Here is a 7061-nt window from a genome sequence, read left to right as displayed (position 1 = left end):
CGGGTCACAAGATAATTGGCTTGGATCATCAGTAAGCTTCCATCCTGAACCACAATCCAGGTTGATAATTACTAGAGTTTGCGTAATTCCAGTAACAACGGTGCAGTTCCACTCAGGTTACAATTCAGGGTAGAAGTGTTCCAAGGCTGTCAAGGGATGACTGATTACTCCTGCTGTTGTTCCCCACCTTGCCAGGCAAGAGTTCCTGGTACAGTCAAGGGACGCTTAACCACCCAACTCATGACACAAAGGCCAAACCTTAATGGGAATTCCTGAGATCGTACAGCATCCCAGAGGACTAGGGGGGAATGCTCCACCACGTGCCCCACCAAGCTGCCAGCCCATATTCAGCAGAGGATGACTTGCATCTCACGTTAAACATACAAGTGCATTGGGAAAATCTGAATGGGTGAGGGGTTGTCTTCATTCATGCCTTGCCATTTCTTGTGGCCCCTTCAACCTGCACTGCCTGAGTGGGAATGGATATGCTGTGCTTTGAGGTGAAATTCATGGTCTTGTGTTGCCACTGAGTAGACAGCAGCATTCAAGTGGGAGTGATTCTCTTTAGTCCTTCAGACTCTTGCCATGTGAGTTGTAGTTAAGTCTTTTTTCCCTCCTGATCAATTCTTTCAGATTTGAGACTGTTCCCTGCTTTCCATTCTCTGTCAGCAGTGCACCCCTTACATGGGCAGTCCCAGCAGTGATCCTTGCTCTGATGCTTGAGAGCAGATGGGTGGCAAGTAGTGGGCACCAACATGGGGCACAGGGAGAAGAGCCGGTGATGTGATCTTGGTTGCCAGCCTTGCCTTTCCAGCAGGGCCAGGGAGGGGGAAGGTGGGTGGCTGCAAGTTTATTTTCATGGATGGACTGAAGTTGGTGGAAGGCTGGTACCCGGGAGGACTGCTTTTGCTGCCAGTAATGCATCAAATGAAAGAGAAACTTGTTTTCATATAGCGCCTTTCTTCTGCTAACTGAAGGCAGCTTCAGGAATATGAATGGGTTGAACTCTGTCTTTTTGTAGTCTGATTTTGTTTCTATTTTGGTGATAGAAACGGTGACATACAGAGAGGTCCATGCTGTGGAAGTGACACAGCTGATACCTTTATTCAGTGTCGGGCTTTTCTCTTTTCATGCTATGAATACAGCGACAGAGCAGCACAGCATGCCGTGCCGGCTGTGCACGGTGTTACTTTCTATGCGCAGTGGATAAGACCCACTTTGTGTATTCACACCACATATCTTGCTGGCAAGGCACTGTGAGCCTCAGGAAAACAGGAGCTGGGGGAGCCCACTGGAGACTTCTCAATGCCGCAGCTCGCTTTTGTCAAATTTAAATCTCTAATTTGTTTAATTAATTGTTTTACAATTAATTTCATTTTTCTAAGAAAACTGGAAATATTTCCATTCCAAGAGCATGAATGTGAAATGAAGCTTCATCAAAAAAAAGTAATAACACAACCTTGTCCCAGTGCCTATGGAATGGCGTAGTCTCTCTTTTGACAGAAATACCTTTTGTCACAGAAACAGCTTTTGACAGTAGCTCTCTCCCCAGATAAAAGCAACGGGTCTAGAGCTACCGTTTTTAACTTCTGTCACCAAATCTCAGCACAAGCAACCCCACTCATGGACTGCCAGCACTGGACTGCTGGTGAGCTGTAAGCTGTGTATTGAAGGTCTCATGGGCTTACACTTAGTGTCATCCTCATTTCATGTTACGCTGCTGTTGCTGGCAGCAGGCTTGGTTATAATGGCATCGTTTTCTTCTCATTAAAGTCACGCTCCTGTAGCCATCCTCATCATGCAAAATGTGCAACATGTCTTGATTTACAAAAAAACAAAACAAACAAAAACAAACAAAGACAAACCCAACCTCAAACCAAAAAAAACCAAAGTATCCTTATGACAGAAGATGCAGTTAAGTTTTTCTTGGCTTTGATTATGCAGATACTTTCCTGAGGCCACTGTGGCCTGTCAGGCATCAGAACGCTGCTTGAAATAGAAACTGCACCCTTCCCAGTGCCTTGGGTAGTCTTACTTTCCACCTTGTTGTTCTGCTGCAAGGACGAGGGCAGGGATGCTGGTTCATCTCCGTGCCCATCTCGCTGCACACAGCAAGACGCACTGTTGGAGCCCCGAAGTCACAGCAGAGCCCTGGGTGGAAATTGTGCTCCCTGGTGGATTTGAATCCTTAAGAAAGGTGGAGGATTAGCTGATACCACTTGTATTTGCTCCCCTTGGGACCCACTGCTTTTCTGGCTCTTTCTGGTCATTCTCAAATTGACCTTGAGTTGCAACAGATGCTGCAAAGAAAGGTTTCTAAATAGATCAGATGGTGCTCTCTTTTTTAAAAAAATCTGTTTGAACAGCTGGGGCTTAAGTTAAGTTGTAAAGGTCAGTCTGTGGCGTAGGTAAGCTTCATTGCTTCCACAGGGAAAGCTGAATTGGAGAAGGGGTATAATAAGCTTCTTTAAGAAAACAACTCACTCCTTAACTCTAGTATTGCTTAACCCTAGCACAGAAAGATGTAAGGCTTTTACTTCTGCCCCTAACCAACGTGCCACACAAGACATTTTTTTTACAAAGCTAGCAAGCAGCTTTGGAGGTAGTGTGAAAGTATTGGCAATACAGTATAGTCTCTGGCTTTTGACTTGGCCTAAACTAATCATCATTACAGTCCCATAAACTGCTGCATCCTTCTGCTATCAAATCATCTTTGCCCTGTGAAGATCACAGCAATGCAATAATTTGGCTCAGATGGATGTGACACTATAAGGCTAAATACTGTTTTACCTGCCTGCAGCAGCTGCTGCCTAGTGACCTAAAACTATGCATGCTAAAGAGGAAAATACAAATTTTACCTTAAAAGTGATGGGTTTGAGTTGGTCTTTTTTTTGTAAGTGGAATCACAAAGATATGTAAAGACAAAATGACCCAGCTGGGCCTGGACCAGTGTTGTTGGGATGAATCACACTTATGGATGACGGTAGGTGACAGAGCTGACTCAGCTTTAGCCTGAAAGTAAGGGTGGCAAATCACCATAGTAGGTTCATGACATCGTATGTATCTAGGGAGTCTGCACACAAGTTATGAATTCTGGCCTGGCTCAAAGAACTTGTTTTTAAGACCTTGGCAATTGTTTTAGTTTCTTCTTTCTTTTTTGGTGTGTGTTTTTTTGTTGTTGTTGTTGGTTTGTTGTTGGGTTTTTTTGTTTCTTTTGTTCTACCCTCCCTCCCTTCCCCCTGTGTTGTTTCCTTCAACTATTGTGCTGAGTGGAAAGCAGGCACTTATTTATGAGTTGGTCTGCTAAGATCTATTCAAAGATCTATTCAGGGCCTGATGGTTTTTCCTGATCCTGAAAGGAAGAGAGATATTGGAGCTTTGTACTCCTGCTTCTCTGCAGGGGCCAGGGCACAAAGTCTCTGGCCTAACTCGACATGTCTAAGGGCTAGACTTGCCCAAAATGTACAATAGAGAAGGATCATTTTCTAGTTGCTGGATGTATTTGCTGTGTACTTTCGTAGGAGGTGCTATAGGTTCTCTCAACTGTCACCAAAGGTCTGCACTTTTCCTAGTAACCAGGCCTGCATGCACTAGTTCTTTTGAAAGCTGGGGCTTCCATCTTCATTTCTGCATGGCTGAGCATCTCCAGCTCTTCGGATTGTGTTGTTCTCCCTTTCTATCCATCCCAGGGCTGAGATGCATCATATGGGCAGTATGAAACTCTGTTCTCCTTACAAGAACATGGTGAGGCTGTTAACTCACATAGCTTTTTTCTGGTTTGGGTTTTTTTTTTTCTTCTTCAAACATGCTGAGACTGAGAAAAATTAATATCACGCTTCTTATAAACCTGTTCTTGTGGTTGATGAAACCCTCCTAAAAGCATGTCAAAACAACTTGCTTAAGCATGGAAATTTGTTAAAAAGTAATGATGCTGGAAAGCAGCACAAACTCTTACGAAGACATGCAGGAAAAGAGCTTCGGCTATTTGTAATCTCAAGATTTTAAGTGGAATATCAGCTCAGAGGTGTGTGATGAGTTTCAATGGAGGAAAAATCAAAGAGGAAAGTTTTAGGGGTCAGTCTCTGATGTATTTAGAAGCCCCATCTTTGTAGTGTCTTTTCTCTGCCTGCAAGAAAGAAGCCTTCCTGATCCTTGCTCTTCAAGCAAAGGCAGCAAGGCTTGTTGACCTGGATGAAATAAATCACTGGTCTTAATACAATATCAGAATGAAATATGCTTTGAAATCTAACCTGTGTAGGCCTGGGACAGTTGGCAGCTTTCACATGTACAAATGAGAAGCTGCTGATCTGCATGCGTATTTCTCTGCTGCAATTATCCTCATCTTTGTAAAAACATACTGTCCCTTTTTTTTTTTACTCTGTAGACTAAAGCCAGAACACTGTTAATAATTAGGATTTTCTCTGTCATTGTAAAATGCTCACGGCTTCATTAGAAGCAAAGTGAACTCTTTACACTCCTGACCTGACTTAAAATGGATGTGTAATACAAAACAAACACAATGGGAAGGGCTCTCCGATTCTCACTTGTGTTTCTTGAAGAAGGAAAAACCCCCCATTATAATACTTACTAATAAGTTCAGCTAAAAAACAGAGGCTTAAAAAGACACCAATGTTTTTTCTGCGTGGCTCCAAACTTCCTTGCTCCTATCGGCTGGCATTGGCACCAAGTTCTCTGTAACGTAAATCCCATTACACAGCACTTGAGTTCTGGCCTCAGAAACAAGTGGAGACCTGACCTCAGCAACACTTAATCTAGTTAGTTATTTTGTTAGGACTAAATCTGTTTTTCCAGCAAAGTCATCACTCTGCATGCAGGCACGTCAGCGCTGGACTCACATTTCCTAGTAGAAAGCGGCAATCCTTTTGAGCTTAGCATGTCTCCAGCTCTATTCAGAAGCCTGTGCTTGCCCTGTCCTTACTCTTATTCTAATTCCAGCTTAAGTACTTTGTCTCCGCAGCCATATCTGACCAAGATGTGGGTATTTGCCGTTAGTTATCTGTACCAATGCAAAGGCAAGACATAAGCTCAAAATCTGAGACACATACATAATTACCCTGTGGGTGGTTGTTTGGGTTTTTTTTAGATTTCCCCTCCCTTCAGTGCTATTAATTTAATTGATGAACCTCATCATGCAGTCTTTACAAAGTGGCTGCTTACCTCAGTGCACGATACCTGCTTGTTACAAGCACGATTTGCCCTTGCATACCCCAACGAATCATTTCATGCACAACTGTTCCAAAAGAGGGAATGTGATAAGCAGAAAGTTAGAGAAAATTCAGGAATCAAAAATAAAACAGCATTTACTCCGAGGCACAGAGTCCCAAAGGAGCTTTTTATGTACAGAAGATAAATCTAGCAAGTTGTAGTCGCTAAGACACACGGATGTCAAGGCTCAGGACTGACTTGCTAGACGATTAATAACAAGCAAATTACACCCAGATATGAAACTCCAAATAGAGCCTGAGCTTTGCCCTTAAAAAGGTTTTGCACATTAGCACCATAACCTAGAAATTAATCTTTCCTCCTTTAGCGTTCTCATATCTATTGCAAATAAAGTTGCTATGATACCCGCTGAACTATCTTTCATGCCAATGCTCTTTGGCAGCCATACTGTGAAGATGCTGATGAAAGAAGAGAGGTCATTTTATACGGAGCTGGTGTACCAGGTGAGCATTGCTCTGATTGTGTGCAAAGGAAAAGTGTGTGGCTTCATTTTATGGAAGCTGCCCACAGACCTGGTTGAAAAAATACAGTATTCTGAAAGATAGCCTCATCTTTCTCGCAGCCTGCCTAATTAAAAAGCTAATTGAAAATCAGCTCAGAATAAGCTTTCTCCCTGCAGATGTGATCTTTGCTTAGGCTTCAAGTAATGCTTTTGAAGCATCAAAATATGTTGACAGTGGTCATGGACTGAGGCTGAGAGCAGACAGCACCCTTTTTTAAGCCTCTCTAGGATGCCTTTGAGAATAAAAGCCTGTTCTGATTCAGCCATTATTTGTCCTACGGGCAACGGGGAAACTTAGAGCAGTTTATGGGCTTTCCATCACTAAGACAGATCTGAGAGTCATTGGCATGGAAATGAAATTTCAGGTTACAATAATGAGGAATATATCATGAGGGCATAATAAGCACCCAGTAAAATGCATGAGCTTTTTAATGGCCCTCTGGAGAAAAGATGCTGTCTTAGGCTAGCCAGAATGTCCTCAAGGCTCTGCACCAGTGAAGGTTCAGGTAGCAGCCGGAGATAGGTAAGTGAGGTTGGATGGTAGAGCCACCAGGTATTTTTATGAAAAAAGGTAATAGAAGACAACTAATAACAGCAGCACAGTGTTACTGCTGTTGCACACATTCCCAAGTGAGTAACTGTGGTGAAAACCAACCAAAGCCATGACAGGCCACTTGCTGAAAATCTTCCCAAGTTAGCAGCCTGAAGCCCCCCAGTATTTCCTGCTAGCAGCCTACTTCTCGATTCCCAGCTGCACCTACGTGCTGGTGAAAGCCTGTTTCAGACCTGCAAAAGGGCTTGGGTGAAGGGTGGGGTTGACCGAACATCCTTCTCTGTTAAAATTTATTGCCTGTGCCGGAGGTCCGTGCATTTTCTCCCCCTCTCCTGTTAGTCTCGTGTATCTCTTGATTTATAGCAGCCCCAAAACGATGCTCCCATGGTCATTAATCTCCAGTCCCACCAAAGCCAGTCAACAGTTTTCAGACCAGTCTGTGTCCCCAGCTGCAGACACCAGACTCCCTCTGTGGCTCCTCTCGCCTCTTCCCAGCCTGGCCTGACACATCCCTGATGATGTGGGGACTCAACAGCTTCTCCCTCCCTTTGGCTCAGGCTCTGAGCCCTCCTTGACTGACCCCATTCCAGGCAGGAGGCTGGACCAGGGACCCCCAGGGTTCCCTCCAGCACTAATCCTGTGGTTCTGTGTCAGATCCCACGGGCACAAGGCTGGCTTGAAGCCACCATAGCTTTGAAATTGGTGCTTTTGCTTGGCATAGCTGAAACGTGCTGACTTTCTGGGGTATCGCTGGCTGGAATA

The sequence above is a fragment of the Falco punctatus genome (genome assembly GCF_963210335.1).
Source record: "Falco punctatus genome assembly, chromosome: 2".
NCBI classification, from domain to species: Eukaryota; Metazoa; Chordata; class Aves; order Falconiformes; family Falconidae; genus Falco; species Falco punctatus.
This window is presented reverse-complemented; position numbering follows the sequence as displayed.